This window comes from Protopterus annectens, chromosome 2.part2 (genome assembly GCF_019279795.1).
Source record: "Protopterus annectens isolate FY-2018-M chromosome 2.part2, PAN1.0, whole genome shotgun sequence".
NCBI lineage: Eukaryota > Metazoa > Chordata > Ceratodontiformes > Protopteridae > Protopterus > Protopterus annectens.
This window is the reverse complement of record NC_056730.1, coordinates 767,687,849-767,712,281: the sequence shown is the minus strand read 5'-3', so window position 1 is coordinate 767,712,281 and position 24,433 is coordinate 767,687,849. Positions and strand designations below refer to the sequence as shown.

Genomic DNA, 24,433 nt, shown 5'->3' with positions numbered 1-24,433 from the left:
CATGCTGTATCATCCCATCAGAATCAAACCTTAACAATATTCTGTTCTCTTAGTTCTTTAGCCTACATTTTAAGCAATGACCTAAAATCAAGCAGCATATACACATAGATCTATTGTCCTCATTTTTACTTCTTTATCCCTGTTTCTTTCATGTCCTCCCTACTATTCAACCAATCATGTGAAATATTTATTGCCTGATTGTTTCTATTGTTGGATAACATAGTGGCTTCAAACTGTAATTTAAAGTAAACCAGTAGTATTTAAGATAAAAATGCCTATTTGTATTGTTCACATTTAAAAATATATATTTTTTTCTTTCTCTCCTGTACATATCTACATAACACAACTGTATTATTTATTATAATATTATACATAGATCAGCTGTGAAAACAGCTTGACTATTTTATGTCTTAACCACTGATTATCTCCTCATAATTGATATTCTCTAAAATGGTTTAATCTTAACAAAATTTCTTTCTTCTCCCTCTTCACATTTATTTGGGACACTTTGCCTATTTATCCTTCCTAGTAAAATAGAATGTATAAAAGGAAAAGAAGCATATAAATAGTAAACAAGTAAAAATAAAACCAAACGGGGTTATATAGCTCAAAACTGCTCTATAGTATAGATTATAGCCTGTAACAATTACTCTTCAAAGAGTGAGCTCCTAAATGGAGTCTGAGTTTGCTGCAATTGTTAAGAATCCTGACCAGCAAAATAATATTTTTAAATCAGTATATGAAGGAAGTGGATAAAGCTAAAACCAATTCTCTCTTGCCCCCTTCTTCTATACCTCTTGCCCCTTCATTTGATAATTCTGCTGCTTTATCTTCTTTGAATTATATTTTATTCCCCATATAGCTGAGACTTAAATAACTTACAATACATGAAAGAGATGGCAATAACAGTAGGGGAAAACACTTGTAAATCTTTATTAACTTGTGCAACCAATTGCAGGAAATGGGGAACATACCATGGATGACAGGAAATGATACCACCTCACCTGTATAAAAGGAGCTACAAACCAGAAAGCTACAAGTTAGTTAATCTAATACCACTTTTGACAAATAATGAGAACTTATTGAAATCAGGCAAGGCCAGTAAACTTCACATTATCCAGCTGTTTAGAAGATGAGCATCAGTACAGTCATGACAATGAGATCATGCCAGACTAATCTGACAAAATATGACTAAAAGTGAAACTGAATGCAGGCAATACTGATGACCTGGCCTTTCTGTATTTTGGTAATACTTCTGATAATGATCCCTTAAAATTTCTAATTTAGGAGGTATGGAGAATTTAATGGAAATGAAGAGCTTTAAAAACAATGTACAATTCTCTGCAGTTAGGAGGGATGAGATGATAATTAGACAGTGGGTTATCTGTGAAGAGACAACGAATATGTAACATGCTATAAAGTTAGCATGAGGTCAGTTCTATTTAAATTATTTATGGTAGGCATAGCCAGAGGGATGAGAAACAGAAAATAAAATTTTGTAGATGATACATTTGAGTTTCAGACTTTATCACAGCTGTCAACTAATCAGGGACAAATCCAAAAGTAATCAGGTACACTTTTAAAATATTAGAGCTGTTAATCTGAAACACTGACAGAATATAAGAATGTAAATTAATATACATTTTCTGAAATAAAAAAGTTTTATAACTCCATTTATTGTGAATGTTTATTAAATGTAATTCACCACCTTTTCTCAAATAGTGACTGGTTTTAGGAGGGATTAATGGAGGCAGAGCTAAAATCTGAGTCAAAATAAGGGACATGTGCATTGTAAGGACTTAATTTCATTCAGAAAATGCATGTTAACACAAATCCTGTAACAGCAACTTTCTATTTTATAAGAACAATATTTAAAATCTGACCCTATTTTTCAGTCTTTGCACCCATTTTAGGCTTTATCCAGATTTCTTGAGTTAAGTAGTTGAGAGGTATGCATGTCTCTTAATTTTTGCATCCATTGTTCAGTCTCTCTCACACACACACACACACACACACACACACACACACACACACACACACACACACACACACACATATATTTCCACTTTTATGCATGCAAGCACCCATACACTCACACATGCAGACAGAAACACATACTCATACCAACACACACATACACATATACACACACACACACACACACACACACACACACACACACACACACACACACACACACACACACACACACACACACACACATATACTTCCACTTTTATGCATGCAAGCACCCATACACTCACACATGCAGACAGAAACACATACTCATACCAACACACACATACACACACACACACACACACACACACGCACACACACACTCTCATGCACACACACTTTTCTATAATTTTTGTTTTAATTTTACATACACAAAACAGCAAAAGCATTGGTAGCGAATGTGAAATAACAGCTCTGTCCTTCTCACTGAGAGAATAGCACTTTGATTGGACCACTAACATTCACTAACAGGGTGTTAATGTGCAGGTAATGCCTCCTGAAAAATGAGTCCCCCACTACACGACAGCATATAAAGCTGCCATGGAGCTCAGACATAAACAATGCTAATGGCCACCATTATTTTACGCTCACTGAACAGTGCTTTTGCTGCTTAGCAAGTGTAAAATTAAAAAAATAAAGTGTGTGCATGTTTGTGTATGTGAGAGAATTAGGGAGTACTTTAGGTTAGTGGAATATATTTCATGTCAGGCAAAATAGGTTTGATTTTTTTTATTTATCCTTTGTTGACCAGATTAGTCCCACTAGGTTAATGGCCTAATTTCAGAGGAGACCCAAGATGGTATGACTACTAGAAGAAATCTGGCCAGGGCATTTGGAAACTTTCCCTACTTAAAAACCTGGAGATAATGAGAGAGAGAGAGAGAGAGAGAGAGAGAGAGAACAAGCACATCCAACTCTTAACACAGTGGTGGCTGGGAAGACAGAGCATGATGTGGAGAGGATGGTGGAAGGCACAAAGGTGAACACCAGTGTTGTGGAGACTTTCAACAAAGTTATGGAGAATTCGGAAGTTATTTTTCAGCAAAACCTGTTTGCTAAAGCCTAAAGAGTAGAGTCAATGAGCGAGTCTTGTGTTATTGCAACCCTCCAGTCAGGAAGATTGTGAAATGAATGTATTAAAAGAAATGTTGATGCAGAATGATCCAGAAAATGAATGACCTGTTTCATGGGTGACATTATGCATAAAATATGAAACAAAGAAACAGAATCAATCATGAAAGATGATGGTGAAGGAGAAAGGATTTTTATGCAAAAAAGGTGAACAAAGGATCTAGAAGAATAACAGGGGGGAAAAATATAAAGCAGAAGAGAATGTGAAGTGTAAGTATGTGGTGAGAATTCAAAATAAAGAAGAACAAGAATGGGATAGGTATGAAGTTTTGGATAACTTAATGGCACATTTGAGTGTAAAAGCCAAAGAGGTAAGAGCTTTTATTCTTATAAACAAAGAGACATGAAAAATAAGGATGGTAACCCCTGAAACTAATATGTAATAAATGCATTTAACAGGGAAATTAAAAAAGAAGATCCATGTACAAATTTGAATTGAAGTATAAAGAGAACTTTAAAGGACATTTGAAATGCTTATGCAAAGAAGTATTGGACATTGCAAATGTCTGCGATAAAAATTGTTTATGGACTGGTTGGATGGGACTGTAATATTGTGTTAAAGATAGAAAAGGACAAACTTATACATATTCCAAGTATGATGAATGTTGCAGGAAATAAGGGTGTCGTAAACTATTGGGAACAACCCAAAACATGCTTCTTTTTAGAGAAAAATGACATTTGATAAATAACTGTTATAAAAATGTTAAATTTGTGGGGAGCTAGGTCATGACAAAAAATATGAACTAAAATATTATAAATGTAACAAAATTTGGCATTTACAGGTGGACTGTAAGACTGAAAACAATGAAAGTAAAAGAAAAGAGAAGAAACTTTTTGAAATGGAAATTGAAAAAAGGTTAGAGAAAGAAGATAAAGAAAGAGATAAGAAAGAAGGAATGTAGGATGGTTCTAAAATAATTGATGAGGAAAATATAAATTGGGAAGTTGTAAAAGGGGAAACAATAATTCAATTATTACAAGGGTAAAGAAGAAAAGAATTAATTAAAAATAAGAAAATAAAAAAGTTTCAGAACAAGAAAATTAAGAATTTGAAAAGGAGATTTGTTCATATGAGTTAGCTAAAGTAATAGGACAAGTGAATATAAATATGGCTGCAGGGCTAGATGGAATAGGATATGAAATGTATAAGAACCAAGTGGTGTGGCAAAAAGAATATTTATTAAAGATTTTGAATGAATGGCTAAATAAAGGTTTTACCTATAAAGAATTATGCAGTAGACACATTTATCTGGAAGAAAGAAGAAAAAAAATATTATGGAAAAGCTGGAGACTGTCAATACTGAACAACAATGATTATATGATTTTATGAAAATATTACAGAAAAGATTTGCAACAGAGATGAAAAGTGTTATAGAACACTGTATTTACATTATAAAAGGGAAGGGATGTCAAGAATTATTAATAATAATAATAATAACGCAGATTGTGGATGATATTATAGAAGAGAAGAAGCTAAACGTATGATAGGTGATCTTAATAAGGCATTTGATACAATAGGACATGGACGCTTATTGGCAATTATGAAAGAATACAATATAAGTGAGGAAATTATGAAAGTATATATGTCTGCTTTTAGAAATAAACATTTTCATAAATTTTTGGCTAAGAAAGGAGGTACAAATGAGAAGCATATGAGACAGGGATGTCCAATAAGTTGCATACTCTTTGCCTTAACTATTAATGTAATTGTGTGTAAAAGAAATTATAAAATGAAAAAAAGCAGAGTATGTAATGTCTGAAGGATTAAGAATCCCATTCTTGTTAACTTATGCAGATGATATTATAGTCATTGCAAAAAACAAGATGTGGATAAAAGAAGCAATGTGTTATTTAAATGAACATTTAGAAGCAAAAGGAATGGCTTTACACAAAGAGAAAAGTAAAAGATTAGGAGATATGGTTAAGATAGGAGGAATGCAATTTATAATGAATGAAATATTTGTCTTAGGTGTGCAATTTGGTAATAAGATTGTACATAAAATGCAATGGGAAAAGATAACAGAAGAGTTAAAAGGAATTTTCTTTTTTTGAAAAACATATAGATTACCATTTAGAAAAAAAGTTTATTTGATAAAGTTGGATTTAATGAGAAAAATAGCATATTTAGCAGTAGTATTTGACAAGTGTTTATTTAGGTTCAAGAATATGAGCCACAGTCTACAGACCAGTGTCATTGTCATATGTAGTTTTATTTAATCACAATTTTTTATATATATTTTTTATATATAATTTATAGTGTTTTTCATATATAATTCATGTGTTTTTACACATTTCTTTTTAAATGTTATTTCACAAGTTTTTATATACAACACTTTTTACTTGATAAGCTCTTTAATACACAATATAGATTTTATAAATATATATACATTTTTAAAGGAGTGTTATACAAATGTTTTTTTAAAAGGAAAAAGCACGAATATTATGTGACATATTCTGTACCTTTAAGTACACGTCATAGATGAGTTTTGTTTGGCGCCAAACTTGTATATTTAATTGAATTTACAGTGTATAACAGTGTTCTGATGAAGCTCACATAGTGAGTGAAAGCGCTTAACATTTTTCCACTTGTATCTTGTTTTTTGTTTTATTGTGTGTCCGCAATAAATCTATTTATTTTGAGGAAATAGTGCACTCATTGGGGTCGTCCTGAACATCCTATCGTTGGTGTGTGGTTGTTACTAGATCAAAAGAAGTAAACGAGAAAAAATATATAAAAATGAAGACATGAAATGTTATCAAGAAAAATATTAATGTGGAAAATATAAATTGATGAAACAAAAAGGAGAGAAAACTATGGTACAATAATATAATAATATAATATTATTTTGTTAAACCATGGGAAAAGTAAGAAGAAGAAGAAATTAAAGCTAGGAAAGTAAGAAATAAATGGTATAATAAAAAAGTAGAATGCCAAGATTTTTTTTGTGGAGACTGGTAATAGATAACTTATTAATGAAAAGGAATACACCATATAAAAGGAAAGGTAAAATAATATGTTTATATTATAGTGAAGAGGAGCCTACCGAACCTGTGTTTTTTCAGATGTAAAAGAAGGATACATTTATGGGAAAAGTTGTATAAAGAGAATTTTTTTGAAGAGATTGAACAACTGGATAAGATAAATATGGTCATGATTAAACACGGGTATTATAAAAATAGAAGTAAAATATATGTTAAAAGAATTGATTAAATATTTTATGTTACATGGATCATATGGAATGAAAGGATAAATGAAATTATGTTTAATGGAAAATGTAACCAGAAAAAAGAAGTGTGTATCCATGCAGCAAGACACACCAATAACCAAAATAAGCCCACATAGTGTTGAACGATCTAACAATGACCAGAAAATCACAGTATCTTCACAAAGAATACTTTATTAATATAATATAAAATAAAATTCTTGGTTTTGAAGAAGTCACAGTTTTCATAGGGATGTAAGTGCTAAACTCTAGTCTTTTTATTTTATGTTATATTAATAAAATATTCGTTGGGATTATACCATGGCATTCTGGTCATTGTTGGATTGTGCGACACTATGTGGGCTTATTTTGGTTTTTAACTGAAAATGGATTTTGGCAGTATTATTGAATAAAATTAGATGTTCATTATGGAAAAAAGGAGTAGAGGACTAGTAAGGATAGAAATTTGATAAAAAATATGTGAGTGTGTAATAAGTAAAAGAAAGATATGCAAAATTGTATTTTGTAAATATGTAACTGTTTTGTAAACATTTTGTAAATGTTGTTATTATGCAAATAATCTGCTGTAAATGTTGTTTTCTTTGTATAAATAAAGGATCCCTTCTCTTTTTGATAGGTGTTGTCAGATCTCTTACATCAACTTGTGCTACAACCATGTCAAGCAAATGGGACCTCAGTTTACTGTCTAATTCAAAGGATGAGGATGATAAGTTAGCAATAATTTTACACTCATTCTTGCTTACATTTAGCCTTTTCTACTCATTTTGGATATGAGAGAGAAACACTTCTCTAATAATCAAGAACATGTTGTTGCATGTGGCTTATAATTTGCATAGTGCACAAATGCTAACTGCAGACATGTAAAATAAAATAAATATTCATCTCACATACAGCTGTCTATACCTTTTCACTGTGAGGTATCAACAGAATTAGTGCTTATCAAATCAAGACCATGTTGCTGTATATTGCTTCTACATTAACAAAGTATGAAATGACATTTATAGTAAAATCATCTGAAACATTTTAATTGTTTATGTTTAGTTTCTACTTTTCACTATTGGGTATCATTGATTAACAGCTATCAAATGTTCAAGACCATTTTAGTATACATCGGTCTCCCATTAGACAGTTTACCAAATAAGAGTTGCAAAAATTATAGTAAACTGTGATATTCCTATATCTTATATTTGACTATAACTTCTCGCTATGACATGTTACAGAATAGTGTTTCATTCATCTCCTTGAATTAATAAATCCTTAAGATGTTAATTATACCTGTTTAATTAATATGTTATGTGTCGTCTACATTAATTCTGATATTCACAGAACTCCTTACCTGATGCTGTATTACTTCAGCTACATTGTTATCCCTTCACTCTGCTGTCCTGAAATGCATCACTACTATTTTATAACATTTTACAACATCATTCTGCTAATTGAATCACAGCATTAGTACTATAAAAAGGAAAGATTCTTGAAGATTGATGAAAACTAACTCTGAATTAATGCTGTAATAACTCAGTTATACATGTTAAACACTTTCTAAATAGTGATTTTCTTTTAATTTGCTTGCTTTTCCTTCTCTCTTACTCTCTTGTGCTACCTATTTCATTATTGATATCTTGTGACCTATAGTTGTTTTTGCTATGGGAATTCTTCAACACTTTATGCTAAAGGATTTATTTTTATTTTTTATTTTTAATACTTGTCTCACAGTGGCAGTCCAATCATTAATATGCATTCTGGAGTCCTTTTCACACCCGTGACCCAAAGATTTAGTGTATACTCTATGCCAAGACTCACATCTAGAAGAGAGGGAAAGAGAGAGAAAGAGACAACTTATTAGGGATATCACATTTTTTCCAGGAGAGAGTAGCTTCAGTGTGAGACTGCACTTACTACTTGGTTTCCTCCATTCTCCCTGATACTGCACATACAGTGATGATGGTATTGTCATAATTGTGTGATCAGAGGCATGCTTCTATAAGCTTGGCCAACTACAGTGCAATTCACTGCTTAAAATAATTATGTTGCACTTGTCCTCCAATAGCTGTCATAAAGCAATAAGGCCTACTAGATCTATCCCCACATGGGCAACTTTGTTTATTAGTACTCTTTTTGTATGTTTGTCTTACATGATGTAATTGTAACAGAGGGGTGTATGGGGTGCCAGGGAGTGGTAGTACCTCTGATGGGTGAACATGTTATGCTCTTCAGAGCAGTTCATCTACCTTGGTCCTCACCTGACACTCAGCTCTCACCTGTGGCTCCTCGTAGGTGTCTGCATGCAACAGCAGCCACACCCCGGGCAACAGGTCAACTGGCCAGCAAAATCAAGTGAGGGTAGCCAATGGGTTTGCAACTCTCAGCAAGTCAGGGCTTGTGTACTTATGCATGTGAAGACTGGATCTGGTAGACTGTGCAAAGGAAATCATCAGACTGATTCAACTGGCAAGAAAGCGGACTCAGAAAAATGATGTGGAGCACAAATAAGGCACAGTGAGACACATTAGGACATTATTAGCCATAAACTGCATCCCAACCCATCTCCAGTCATCTTGGCTATGTCCTCCCACTGGATCAAGATAGGCTGGGATGAGAGAGTGAGTCTGACAATCTGTGCAACTCTCTCACTATAATCCAATTCACGTGCAAGTCAATACATCACCCCCCAAGTTCTGTGGCGATGGGCGAATGATGACGTGCAGGTGCGGATATACTGGAAGCTGTAGCCATAACCTCATACACAGGTGGCCCAGAGTAATGGGTTGCTCTCTACTGGACCAAAGCAGCAGTTGATTTTGGCAGCCCCCCTGGGTGTCTGAGCAGCCCTATTTAGGATCGCACTGCTCACCTATATGATCTGAGGAAAGGGCTAGAAAAGGTGCCCTAAACATAGCCTGCTTTATCCTATCCCTGGCCTGTTTGCCGTGACAGGCAGGAATCCCAACTATGTGGTTGAATCACAAAGGACAAACCATTGGTGACTTCATTCACCATTGGCACATGGAATGTGCACACGCTCATGGATATCTCCAAAACAGATAGATCTGAGAGACGGACAGCACTTGTCGCAAGAGAACTCGTCAGGTACAAAATCCAGATAGCAGCCCTCAGTGAGACCAGGTTCGCAGATGAAAGCCAACTGACAGAAGTTAAACCCGATTATACTTTTTTCTGGCGTGGCCACAGCAGTGATGAACATCATGAAGCAGGAGTGGGTTTCACCATCAGATCTAATCTGGTCAGCAAATTAGCCAGCCTCCCAAAAGGATTCGATGACAGACTCATGTCTCTGCGGCTCCCCCTCAAAGGAAAGCACTACACCGCCTTCATCAGTGTATGTGCCCCCACCATGACAAATCCAGAGGAAATTAAAGACAAATTTTATGAAGACGTGGAGTCCATCATAGCATCTGTGCCCAAGGCAGATAAGCCTGTCATCTTAGGTGACTTCAATGCCAGAGCTGGTGCAGACTACCAGACATGGTTGGGTGCCATTGGGAGGAATGGAGTTGGCAAAAGCAACAGCAATGGTCATCTACGTCTGTAGACCTGCGCAGCTCATGACCTGTTGATCACAAATAAAGTCTTCCATCTTCCCAGCCATGACAAGATGCCCTGGATGCATCCATGCAGCAAGCACTGGCTTCTCATTGATTATGCCATAGTAAGGAGAAGGAAGCGGCAATATGTTAGAGTGACTAAGGCCATGTGTGGCGCACACTGTTGGACAGACCACAAACTCATCATCTCAAAACTCAACATGCACATTCAGCCTAGGTGGTGCCCACAGGGGAAAAAGACCAATACACACCTGAATGTCAGCAAGTTAGAACAGTACTCTGTGTGCCAGAACCTCAGTGAGGACCTCGACAGTAAGCTGGACCAACTCAGCTTTGGCACCAATGGTTCAGAAGAGGACTGGGCAGCCTTTAGGGATGTGGTTTACAACACTCTCTCGTTCATTTGGACCTGAACACATGCAAACACCAGGACTGGTTTGATGATAATGATGAAGACATTAAGAAGCTGCTGGATAAGAAGTGTGAAGCCTTGAGATCCCTCCAGCAAGACACTACATCCATCTCCAAGAAAGCAGCCTACAACTCCATCAAAAGCAAGGTGCAAGCAAAGCTTAGAGAGATGCAAGACTCCTTACTCAGCAGAAAGGCAAATGAGATCCAGAAGTATGCTACTCCAAGTGTTTCTATGATGCCCTGAAGACCATCTACAGGCCACAGTCCTCTGGAACATCACCACTGCTCAGCATCAACAGGTTCACCCTGCTCACTAACAAGAAAGCCATCCTGGAAAGAGGGGATGGGCACTTCAATAATGTCCTGAATAGGCCTTCTTCTAGCAATGTTGAATTCATTGACCGCATGCCGCAGGTCACCATTAACACCTCCCTGACAGAACCTCCAAAGGAATCAGAGTTTAAGGAAGTAATTAAACTTCTCTCCAATAGTAAAGCACTAGGCTTTGGCTCCATTCTAGCCAAAATATACAAGACAGGGGGACCAGTCTTGTTACAGAAGCTCACAGAGCTATTCCAGACCATATGGCAACAGAAAGTTATCCATCAGGAGCTAAAGGATGCCTCCATCATCCATCTCTACAAGAGAAACAGAAACAGGCAGTATTGTGACAACCACAGAGGAATCTCTCTCCTGGTCATTGCCAGAAAATCCTTGAGAGAGTCCTTCTCAACAGCCTCATTCAACATTTGGAAGATGGACACCTGCCAGAGAGTCAGTGCGGCTTTAGAGAGGGCCGAGGGACAGTGGGCATGATATTTGCAGCATGTCAAGTTCAGTAGAAGTGCCAGGAACAAAACAGGGACCTTTACACAATGTTCATGGACCTGACTAAATCCTTTGACATCATCAGTCATGAGGGGCTATGGCGTATCATGAAGAAGTTTGGCTGCCCAGGCAAATTCATCAGTATGGTGCGCCAGTTCCATGACAGCATACTTGCTCAAGTACTGGATGATGGAGACTCCTCTGATGCCTTCCCAGTCATCAACGGAGTCAAGCAAGGGTGTGTATTGGCACCCATGCTGTTTAGCATGATATTCTCAGCCATGCTGGCAAATGGCTTCTGCAGTGACGAAACCAGCCTCAAGATTAGATACAGGACTGATGCCAGGCTCTTCAACCTGCGGTGGCTACAGGCCAAGACCAAGGTTGAAGAGGACTTTATGTGGGATTTCCTGTTTGCAGATGACTGCACACTCAATGCTGCCACAGAGGCCAAGATGCATCAGAGTATGAACTGCTTTTCTACCGCCTGCAGAAGCTTTGACCTCACAATTAATACCAAGAAGACAGAGATTTTGCATCAGCTTACACCGCAGAAGATGTATGCAGAACCAACTATCACTGCTGAAGGCGAGATCCTGAAGGCTGTTGACAAGACACTCTCCATATTTGTGAACATTGACAATGAAGTAGACACATACATTGCCATGGCAGGCTCCTCATTTGGGCTGCTGCGGGAGTCAGTGTGGGAGAGGAGAGGTGTCAATCTGTCCACAAAGCTGAAGGTGTACAAGACAGTCATACTGCCCACACTACTGTATGCCTGTGAGACATGGACTGTGTATGAGCATCATGCCAAAACACTGAATCCCTTCCATATGAACTGCTTAAGAATAATGCTGAAAATTACCTGGCAGGACAAGGTTGCAGACACAGTTGTCTTCTCTAAAGCTGGAATGCCAAGTACCTGCACCCTGCTGAGGAGAGCCCAAGTCAGGTGGGAAGGCCACCTTGTACATATGCCAGACACATGCCTCCCCAAGAGACTGTTTTATGGTGAACTTGCAGGAGGCAAACACACACAAGATGGGCAGAAAAAGCACTTCAAGGACATGCTGAAAGTCTCTCTGAAGAGCTTTGACATTGATCCAGACTCCTGGGAAACCCTAGCTCAAGACCGCCCAGTCTGGTGAAGCTGCATCAGCAAAGGTGCTACCTCCTATGAGCAAAGCAGGACTATAGAGACACAAAGGAAGTATAAGCTGTGCAAATCCACAGCCAACTCTTTGCCAACCAGCCGAACTGACCACTTGTGCCTGATGTGTGGCAGAGCTTTCCGAGCCCGCATCAGATTGATCAGCCACAGCCGGATACACTGTACTCTGTCAACCTCCTTGATGTGATGTCCTTGGTCATTGTCAACAATGAGGGATGAACAACAACAACAATTGTAACAGAGTTTTTGTCCATGAAGCAGGGTGACCCACATATAGGTTCATAGGTGGGTACTAGGCTATCTGTCCAAAGGCATTTATAAACCCAGCCAGAATGTGTTGGCTTTCGCCGCCACCTTAGATTAGTTCCCTGTGCCTCTGTCCAGCAGATCCACTGAAGTGATCCCCGAGGTAAACTTTCTGTTTCCCATCCACTAGTCAAGGTTTCTTTTGAAGAGTGTTAGCGAGGAGCTCTGCCTAATGTAGATTGGGATCTTGTTCCAAAGCATGGGAAGTCTCTGGGACAGGAATCTATCCCTCCAGCATGTCCTGTTTATTGTTGTGGTGAGGTTTAGATCCCTAGCACGTGTGGCTTGAGGGGATAAGTTTTTTTTTAGGTGGAGCATGTCCATCAATTCTGGGTTGGACATGACCTTGTATGTCAGGCAGAGATCACCTCTGAGTAGGTGGTATGCAACCAATTTCAACTGGAATTTCTTCAGTCGAGCTGCATAGGGCATCTGTTTGAGGCCATTGATCCTCTTGGTGAGTTACTTCTGTGGTCTTTCCAGCTGTTGCAGTTGGGTCTGATGAATGATGAGTAGAGGGGCACAATGACCTCTTTTGATCTGGATGCGAACCCTTTTGTGATTAGGTGGGCCACATAGAAGGATTTTCTAACCACTTTGGCAATGTGATTATCAAAGGTGAGATTACTATCTACTTGGGTCCCCAGATCCCTTATTATGCCTTCCGTATTTAGGGGACTACCACCTATGTGGTAGTTTGTGGGTGCTTTATTTTTTTTCCAAAGGGGATGACTATGCACTTTTTGGCATAAGTAGAAGCAGAATTTATTTTGCATAAGACAAGTATGCACCCCCGCCATATACCGAGGAATGTAGAGAAGGGACAAGTTCTGAGGATAATGAGGTTATACAGTAATGATTATATGGAACAAGCACTGTTAGAGTTAAAGAAAAAAATTCTTAAAAGCAGCTATGATGAGAAAAACCTAGATACTAAGTCTAAGATTTGGAAGACAGACTACAGGGAAGCTATATTTTTCTAATGCCCCTAGACATCTTGTAGATACAAGACCAACACATACTACTAGCAGTGATGCTAGATTAACTTTAATTTATTCTAATAATATAAACACGATTTGTGATACAGTAAAGAAACATTGGCGATTTTATGTGTAGATGACAAGCTTAAAAAGACTGTAAGTGATAAACCGCAATTCAGTTTTAGAAACAGTATGTCCCTTAAGCAACAGCTTTGCTATAAGAATACCAAGAAGGACTATGTACTATTATCCCTCTGTTCAGATACTTTTATCTAAAGGACATGTAAAGCCTGCAGGTTTGTCTATACAGGGTGCACTTTTAAGCATCCTACACAAGGTTTTGTAATAGAGACATCTTTTTATGCTGATTGTACAACTCAGAATCTTATATATTTTGCTTTTTGTGTAGAGTGTTTTGTATTATATGTAGATAAAACAAACAGACTTTTTAAAGATAGAATTTTAGAGCACGTGAATGATATTAAGAATAAGAATCTAGGTAATGCATTAGCACAACACGTTGATATGGGACAGAGACATAGATTTAAGTTCATTGCTATAGAGTTACTTAATCCAAATATAAGAGGTGGTGACTTCAAGAATTATACAGAAATGAGAGACAGAAGTGGATTATCTATTTGAATGCAGATAAACACCCATGTATTTATGAGAGAGTATCTCTTAAACCAGTGCTGAAGGCATGCCCACTCCAACATTAGTCTTCTTTAGCATATAATGGGCTTTCTCTCTTTCTTAGGTAACTCTATTTCACAGTAGATGATTGGTTGCCTTGACTGTTAAATTTGTTCAGGTGTAGCACTGTTTAATAGGTCTGAAAAGGTAGTCTGAGGACTGTGAAAGCATTTACCTTGTATTCTTGGTTGTTCTGTTTTATTTTTTTATTAAAATATTTGGTTTTATTTGAGCCATGGTGATGGTTCTTTCTTTTTGATATAATTTTAAGGACGATCAACATACCCTCGGAATTATAGGCCCATAAGCTTGACTAGCCTCATCTGCAAGGCCATGGAAAGAATCATTATGGATCGTATTAACAAGGACATAGATAATCTCCAAATCTGAAACCAACCCAGCATGGGTTCGTTAAAGGTTGATTATGCCTGTTAAACATGGCTGACATTTCAGAAAGTCACCAAGTCCCTGGACAAAGGAAAGACCATGTATACCACCTACCTTGACCTAGCCAAGGTATTTGACACAACCTCCCACTCAAGTATTATAAAGAAACTCTCCCAATTGGAAATTAATCCCTACATTACCAGATGTGTAGCCAACTGGCTCATGACAGGATACATACTGACAAAGTGGGTGAATTCACCTCTAGCAAAAGACCTGTGGTGTACCACAGGGTTCTGTGCTATGCCCCTTACTGTTCAGAATTTATTTCTCAGAAGTCCAGGCAAACTTGGATGGTCTTTGGCTGACCAAGTTTACTGATGAATACAAATTGGGAGCAATCATTGACTTTCCCAACAATATTAATATATTGCAGACACGGTTAACACAGACAAATGACGGATGCCAAAACCATGGATTAAAGCTAAATGCAAAAAAAGCATTATTATTCCCTTTGGGAAATTTGAAATACCTGCTAATTATTATAGACAGCATCCCCTAAGTGTAGACCCAGTGGTATGTGATCTGAGTACTCAAGCTGATAGCAATCTGAATTTTATTACCACCTATCCACAGTAGTAAGGAAATCCTTCTATGTGTCACATTTTATGAGTAAAGGCATTGTATCTAGATCTAAGGATATTATAATTCCATTACACTCAGGCCTCATAAGACCAGTAAATGAGTACAATGCTCCATTTTGCATGTACCTCACCAGACTCCTGCAACAGCTGGGGTTCACAGAGGTTTCTCACCAAGAAATTACAGGGTATACAAAACAAGCCTTGCATGAAAAGACTGAAAGCCTTATCACTGTATTCTGTCTCCTACAGGTTGCTAAGGAGTGATCTGTGCCTGGCTTACAGGGAAATCTCTGGCCCGGCCCTGATTGAAATGCTACACATGCATAAATTAAACTGCACAAGGGTCATTCACTTGAGGGATCTTAACCTAACCTCTGATATGAACAGGTCATGCTGGAGAGATTGATACATCTCCCAGAAACTGCCACTTCTCTGGAACAAGTTTTCAATTCATGTGAAATAGAGCCCCACCCTGACCCTCTTCAAATGCAGCCTACATCAATAGATGGGTGACCACAAATTCACTCCTGGGGTAGTGCCCATGTCCCTCCTGGACAGATGAAGTCAGTATTAAGTACCGTAGACCTTTACCTCTGTAAACTTCACTCACCTAACCACAGACAATTGGGGCAACTCAGGTTAAAAATGACTAGGCTTGTAAGGGCTGTAAGACCAATAGCCTAGCAACCTTTTATGAACCTATGAACCTATATGCCTGTTAACAGACAATGTAAGGGTGGACAAAGGTCACTCTGAATGGGGAAGGAGGTGAATACAAATAAGATAGCAGTTTAATTTGTTGAAAGTATGTAAATAATGTGCAAATTTTAATAGGGCATTCACCAGGGCACACAATTTGACATTGTCACCCAAGCTGTTAAACCCATTGCATTTATTGTTAATATTCAATACTCTGTGTGACTGATTATTACAGTTTCTTACACAGTGCAGGAACTGGTTATAAAGAATGTTAGTCCTTGGTGATCTAGGCTGATAACAAAAATATAGTGTGTATAGTATTAAAAGTTCATCCACCCACAACCCCTTTTTCCCATTTTTGGACATGGGATCAAAGTGTTAATTTAACAGTGACAATAATCTAGTGCCAAAGTTCACAATGACAGGTGGCCAGCACTGCCACAGTTGTTCTTCCATACCACACACTTGCACACATGCTCACACCCATTGTCAATTTAAAGTGTCCAGTCCACATACTGCATGTCTTCAGAAATGTGGGAGAAAACCCGAGCACATAGAAAAAACTCACAAATACAGGGAGGACATGCAGACTCCATACAGAAGACACCTCTTCTGAGAATCAAACTGGAGAACTTCTTGCTGCAATGCAATAATGCTATCTGATGCACCACTGTGGTGTTTTATTGCTAGTTTTTTTTGTTTTTGTCTTTTTACTTCATTAAAATATTTAGTAGTTTTAATGTCAGCAAAATGGACTTTAGCAAGATCAAAAGCTAGTGAGCACTTAACATCTTGTTTTGGCTTTGAAACAATAGTAGCACTCCCAGAGTCATGGCAAATTGGCACAAAGTGGGTAGTTACCCTGGGCACAAGTTGTTACGGGAGTAGATGGCCCTGCAGAAGATGTGCTGATCAGTCTTTACAAGCAGTATTAATAATCTTCATTACTACTGAAACACCAAATACTAACTGGAACATTTCCTGCGTGATTACTATTTCTTCTCTAAATCTGAAGTTTCAGTTATTAATTGAATTGATTTTACAGATTGTATTGTTTTTTGTGTGAGCATGTGTTTTTGTGTTGTTAATTGGATTAATTAGCATTGGTGCATACAACTGCTATGGTTTTAGTCACTTTTCAAACTTAGAACAAACCATTTTTGGCCAGCTGTGTGAGTTATCTAAAGGTTGCAGTCATTATCCTTAGTTAGACTGGGTGTGATTTCAGCTGTTCTGGAAAGATAAACATCATTGGCTAGAGATTTGGCTTTTTCCAGCTCTCATTTCCCTTGCGACTTATATTGAAAGAGCATCCAGACATTATTGTCTTACTGTAAGACTCTTCCAAGATGAAGCTCCTGTGCACAAGCTAAAACCAAGCAAGAGATTTGGACTCCACTTTGTGTCCAAGGATGTACAGCTTTACTACTATATTTATCTAACCATTTAATCAGTTTTATGTCCCACCCATTCACCCAATCCCTATTATTCTTTAAACTTGGGGACTTTTGTCCACTACTGTTGTAGATGTACTTTGAAAGTTCTTCCCAGACCCATTTCTTCTGCTCATTTTACTAGGCATTCACTGATCAAACTGGAAAGGCCATCCCCTTAGACCATTAAAGTTTGAGTTAGCTTCTGTTTCATACCATCCCACTCACTTATTGCACACTGCAATATTTTGAGTATTAATCCTTTTCCCATCTTACTTTTAAAATCTGTGACATCTGGGACTAGACTAACAATAACTGCAGAGCCTCGGAACTGCTTCACAGGAATCAGTTCAAGCAGTAGTGTAGCTGGTTCAACCAGTGCTGTGGGCCAGATCTCTGAACCAGAAGTACCTCACCCCCTCAGTTCTTCAAATTAAAAGCAAAAAAAAGGACACTCCTTCATTCCTTCTACTGGCACACCAACCAGGTGACCAGATGCATAACATGCCCCCCACCATCCTCCTGCCCCAGCTATTCAGGCCCTATTTTGGTGCCCTGCCCATATCCCTCCAACTTATTTTATCAAAAAATAATAACGTCTTCTTTTAAACGGTAGCAAACTGTTTGTGCTACAAATGTAGCACGCAGTTGCTATAGTTTATACCCTGCCTGCAAGGAGCACTACAGCACTCAAGTTTTAGTTAAAAAAAAAATCTTCTTTTTAAACTATAGCAAACTGCTTGCTATAAATGTACCAAAGAATTGCTCATTTTATACCCTACCTGCATGGAGCACTATGGCACTCTTGCTTAATTAAAAAAAAAATCTTTTTAAACTGCAGCAAATTGCTTGCTTCAAATGTAGTAAGCAGTTTGCTACAGTTTATATCCTGCCTGCAAGGGGCACTACAGCACTCAGGTTTTAGTTAAAAAAGAATTGTTTTTCTTTTAAACTGTAGCAAACTGCTTTCTGCAATGTAGCAAGCAGTTTACTACAGGTTTGACTGCAAATTCAATGTTGGCTTTTTAAAGCCGGTATTGCAGTGAAGAAAATGGGGGATTGGCTGATCACACCCCCAATACTTTGAGACTGAGGGAGTTGCCCCTCTAACTCTGCCCTAGCTACATTACTGACCTCTGAATTAGAGCTTCTATTTTCCTCCTGGTTAGAGAAGGAGCAGAGGGACATTATTTCCTGGCCTTTTCTAGTGATTATCAGTCATTGGAAAGCCTGAAAATTGCCTTGCAGGGCAAAACCTTGAGTTAGTGCTACTGGTTTGATTCTGGTGAGAGAAAGAGTACAGGGGAATCACTTACCTCCTGGCATCTGATTGGGCCCTTACTGGGTGGTCTGGTTGCAGTTTTGGTGAGAATCTTTTCAGGGCTTTTGTGTAGATTGGCTTTCTCTTGTGTCCAGCTGCTGAAGGTTCAATCCAGTCTATCTACCAAGACAAGACTATAATAAGTGTACTTAACCCATCAACATCTGGTTTAATAATACTTCTCAGGAAGTAGCTTGGGATTGGTGATATTATTTGCTTCTAGTGAGCTAAGGATCACTGATTCCTAGCTTTGTTCATCTCTGTTAAGACCAGCACTATCCCCACTACCAGACAGCACCTCCAGTAATCAGTTCCAAACCTCACAGGTATTCAACCCACATTAGTATGTAGATGGAACCATGTATTTTCACTTTCTAATTGTCTCTGTAGCCAGCCTGGTTGAAATGGGCATCCTGATACAATGTAGCAATTGTTTCATGTTTTCCTGACAACCACCTACTATTTAAACAAACTGACACAGTGTGTAAGAGATGTAGTTATATAATGTTATCGGAAGCAAAGCTTTCACATAAAGCCAGTACAAATAGCAAACAGGCTATCAGTAACTCGCAATACCATGCTATAACTATTGCACACAATACCAAACATGTAGACCTGCGTATGCTAGTGTTCTTCAAAGTAACCTACCTAAACCACAAAGGCCTCCTGAATGTAACATAAGAAATAAATACCCTCGGCTACCTCATAAGCAGTCAATTGAGGCAAACCCTAATCAACCTCATAAACACTCAGCTGAGGCAGCAACTGAGAAACATGCATCTAAGGCTCTCAGTGTCTCAACTCAAAAGCCCATAAGGCAAACCTCCACACAATCCAACATCCTAGTTATAGGTAAATCCATAGTGAGACACACTGATGCACCTCTCACAATATTGAGTGAGGAGAGAGTCATGGTTAGTTGCCTGTTGGGTCTCATGATTTGCTACATCACCCACACGCTCAAGTCTTTGCACCACAAGTATGACACAACATAGCACACATAGAATAAATGACTTGAGACACACCTGCATGAACTATTTGAAGAGAGATATGATGGGGCTCTCAGAATATGTCACCAAGGTAGAAATTAACCTAGCACTGTATGATCACCAGCAATGATGCCAAAATACGAACAAAAGGTTATTGACTTTAATAATTTGCTTAGCTTCTGGTGTCATTTAAGGGGAGGGGCCAGTATATAGTAGCCTGGAAGGAGATCATAGACATCCTAACTGTTTTTTTCAGGGACAGGCTGCATCTACCTTCAGAAGGCTTTTGTATATTGGTGAAAACCTTGTACTCCCCTAAAGTATTTTTTTAGACAATGTCAATATTTAAAACCTTTTGACTTAAAAAAGCAAAATCCTAATAACATAAACATATTGCTGCACAATACTAGAAGTCTCAACACAAAAATTTCACTCCCTACAGGCACTACTTACCCTGGAATGCATCGCATCAGTATATGCAATGTCACAGAGACCTGGTTCAGGACCATTGAGTGTACCCTATCAGTGCAGGATTTCAACACCTGTCCTATGTTTAGGCCAAGCACACTAGATGAAGACTGTACAGGCAGCAGTGTCTATAGATACATAAAACAAAATGCCACACCCAGGCTTGTGAGAAAGGATAACAATCTGGAACTCGTCCATGTCCAACTCAAGATTTCAGAAAAAAAAAGGATGAGAGGCAAAGGAAGAAAATCAGATACAATTTTAGACATTACTTTAATGTATAGTTCCCAACCTTTCTTTACTAAACTAAAGTACACCACCTATCAAAATGTGAAAAGAATTGGCAAAATATGACACATTTACTAACAACTTACCACTTTCTCTAAGATGTTCACATGTTAAAACTATATTACTGAATGCATACAGAATGTTCTTTTGATGAATTAATATGACTATTTAATGATTCAGTATTACCTGCTATGAATACTTGTTAAAGAAAACAAAATAGAGACTGAATGTGTGATAAACTATTAGTATGTGGGACATGGACTTTTTGAGGTACTGTTCAAAGGTATGTTCCAGATGATTTAAAAAAAAATAAAAATAAATAGAACAATATGTTTCACATCAACATGCATTTTCTGTCAACACGAAGTATGAAAATTTGAGTGCCTGGCATTGCCAGACTGTATTACTTAGTGATTTAACAGAATCAAAACATTTATGATGGACAGGGCAAAATATGAGGTAAAAACAGCGATGCTCTGCAAAATCAAGGACAGTTGAAAGACATATGCTTGATACATGTGTAGCCTTTATAACATGTCAACAGTTATCCCTAAATCAAGCTGCCACCAACTGCATTAGAATATTATTTTTGAAGTGAGACATACCTGTATTTAGAAATCATGATTTCTATTTTAAATTGCCAAATCTCAGCTATATCGGTATGCAGTAATGTAGCACCCCGTTTCTGTAACTTTGTCTGAAATGTTCAAAATATTGCTAAAAGTTTAGAGGATGTCCAGAGGAAACTTCAAAGGTTTATTGTGGGTGGTACTTGAGTCATGTGACAACAGGCAACCAAAATGTTATGTCAAGGGTAAGGCTATGCAAACAAACAAAAAAAAAAAAAACAAGCTAGTCTTTACCATAACACACCACAGTAATTTTAATAGTTTGTATTTGTTTAACAGGGAAATGGAAACATTCCAAATCCTATTTATAATATTATTTGCCACTCTCCAGCCAATGTTAACATGGCAAAGCAGCACCAGCCAGGAGGAGTGGTATGAGATGTCAGTTATCACTGGGCAGAGCTTTCCTTTATTGTTCTTTGTCTCAAGGGACTGCTTACTTGGAAATAGTAACATAAAATTAAAAGCAATTCAGTTTGCCTTGAAAGATGGGTGGTATATGAAGCAGCTGGGTATGAGCCTCTCTGGAATCAGGGGACCCAGGTGACCACACAAACTGCCCCTATTATTGTCTACTATAGCACGTAGTAATGTGGTACAGGTTTTTGTAGATTAGATGAGAAGCAGGTTAGCTTTTAGAGTGGTAATGTACTCATTTTTTCACTTGGTGGGCATTTTATGTGAAATTTGCATCTCCTTCTTCTGCCTATGTGGGTTTTCACATTAGGCCCCTCTTTCTCTTCCATCCCAAAGATACCAAAAATATGTAAGTTAAGTGACAATGCTCTACCACCTTGTGTGTGTGTGTGTGTGTGTGTGTGTGTGTGTGTGTGTGTGTGTGTGTGTGTGTGTGTGTGTGTGTAGTCCCCAGTCCAGAAATGTTTTCTGACTTATGCCCACTGCTTGTTGGGATTGGTTCCATTTCCATAGGTCCCTAAACTAGATAAAAAGTTACAAGAAAATGAAAGCTGTCTCAATATTCATGATCTCAATCATAGAAGAAACAATAATGTCCAATACAAAACTACATACAGTATATATGCATGATCTTTTACATTTTAATTTTCTACAAATATATAAGCATACACTCGAATTGCCAAAGATCATTATTTCTCACTATATTTACATGATGTTTTTTTCTAGGAACTATCATCAATTTATTGCTTACAGCATATGCTTTTTGATTTGCTTTCCAAATGTGATAACTCAATATGCAATCTGCCATTGTTATACTTTATTTTATAATATATTTTCAAGTTAATTTGTCTTACTATACAATTTATTTGCTTCATTTTAATGTCCATTTGATTGTTTTCAGAATTTTCATAATCTAAATTCTGCTCTGCTGTTGTCTGCACTTAATAACAATTTTTGTTTTTGCATTGGGCTGGAAGGGATGCTATTTTATCATTTCTCAGTCTTTCTGACCTGTTGTCATTTAATTTGAACTGGTTCCCAAGACACAAAACTACCTTGGACATTTGTTTTGCTGATACATTTAAATTACATTCAGTTTTATTAACTTTACTTTGTGTACACTTCAGGGTAAATGAAATTATTATGGTTATGGTCACAATGGATGCGTTTACTTTGTTTACGATCATATCCAATTTAGAAGATGTTGAGGCAGTACATATGTATTCATGTGTGCATAGTCAGTATATCAAGGATTTTATTTTTCTTATTTGATTTTTATTGGATTTAATTCTTGAGAATAATGTTTTTCTCTTTTGTGATCTTTTTTTTGTTCAAAGGTTGGGTGTAGCTATGGGCACAACTTGCGCCAATACGCCAACCTAGTAATGGCACATTGGGAACGGCAATTTGTATTGGGTGCACATGCTTACTCTTCACTCATTAGGTATTATGTTACATTTGTTGATGATAATTTTTACTGTGGGATGGTTCTCCCCAGGTCTATATTATCTTATCAAAGAGGCATTGCAGCGAATGTCTCTTAATTGACCTATAAAGAACGAACTGCCAGTTCTGCGAACGGCCAATTCAACAATTTTTTTCCTAGGAAAAAAAATTGCATGGTCATCAGTGTGAATTTGCCCCTTTCCCCACTGCAGTGTGATCTCAGAGTTGGTATATTCAGTTAGGGTAGTGTGGAGGGATACAGTACATGAATGTGATCTGCATGTGTAACAGACTAAGGTGATTTCAGACTTGTTGCTTGAACTTCATCTTGTCTCCATAATGGAGACCTGGTTAAATAAAAGTCTTGGTCTTTATTTAGTAGTAAATATGCCAATAAGTATATCCATTGTTAAATAGCCTAGATGGTGTATCACTAAGAATAGGGTTACCCAGACTGACAATAAAGTCATTAACCTTTCTGAACATGCAGCTCACTAAAAATATCAAGCAATTATATACACTGCAAAGGTTCAAAACTGAAAAACAAATCACAGGTCTAAAGTCTCTGAGCTATGAAGAGACTAGGAGTTCTATGCCATTACTGAGTATCTTATAGACATTTGAGGGGAGATCTCTGCCTTGATCACTACACCATTAGAGACCTGTTTGACTTGGACCACTTGTATATCTGCAAGTCCAATGGTTCCACCAGTACCACAACCAAGACCCTAAATCTTCATTAAGATATAAACAAAACATGGTGGAGGAACATGTTTTTAACACAGTGCCTCTCAAACCTCTGCACTATATCTCCTGCACTTTTTAACTGGTGTAACTAAGTGGCTTCCTTTAAACCTAACCTAGATGACTGTACAGGTAGCTACACATTTACTGTGGGATTGACTCATATGGCCCTCTTTGAGGAAAGAGCCACAACCTGATGGAGAGTACTGTCAGGGCATTAACAGTCATAAGACTCAATAGCCTTGGAATATCTATAAATCTATTAATTGTAGCCAGTATATGACAGCAGTGTACAAAGTAGTGTCCACATTCTGCTTTGGGAAAGCCCATTCACTTCAGAACACATGCAATTTCAAATACAAACAGTCCATCTGATGATTGTTCTGGATGGCCGTGTCTGATCACATGACCTTACTGCTGTTCTAAATAGGTCATTGTAATGCTTTTACATGGTACCAACAAAATGCATGTATCATTCTACTATGTATTTTTGTTCTTCATAACTGACCAGTAGTCTACTAGTTTTGTTAATTAACATAATATAAACTGATTATTAAGTTACTCTGAACTGTTGCTAAACGGGTTGGCTGCATTTCTTCTACCTAAATAGCCTTCATTGATTGCTTATATCATTAG

The 24,433-nt window shown here is 37.6% G+C and overlaps 1 protein-coding gene across 2 annotated transcripts in view; it reads left to right on the top strand.

The window, feature by feature from the left end:
* The window catches only part of LOC122795802 (arrestin domain-containing protein 3-like), a 403,413-nt gene that overhangs the window by 282,127 nt on the left and 96,853 nt on the right, over positions 1–24,433 (top strand). The window contains exon 4 of one of the 2 annotated variants that reach the window (XM_044064142.1): positions 6,991–7,455. The exons of the other annotated variant lie outside the window; for it this stretch is intronic. The gene's annotated coding sequence lies outside the window, so the exon portion shown is untranslated. Of the gene's footprint in view, positions 1–6,990; positions 7,456–24,433 lie in introns of those variants that run through there. 2 annotated transcript variants of the gene reach the window in all.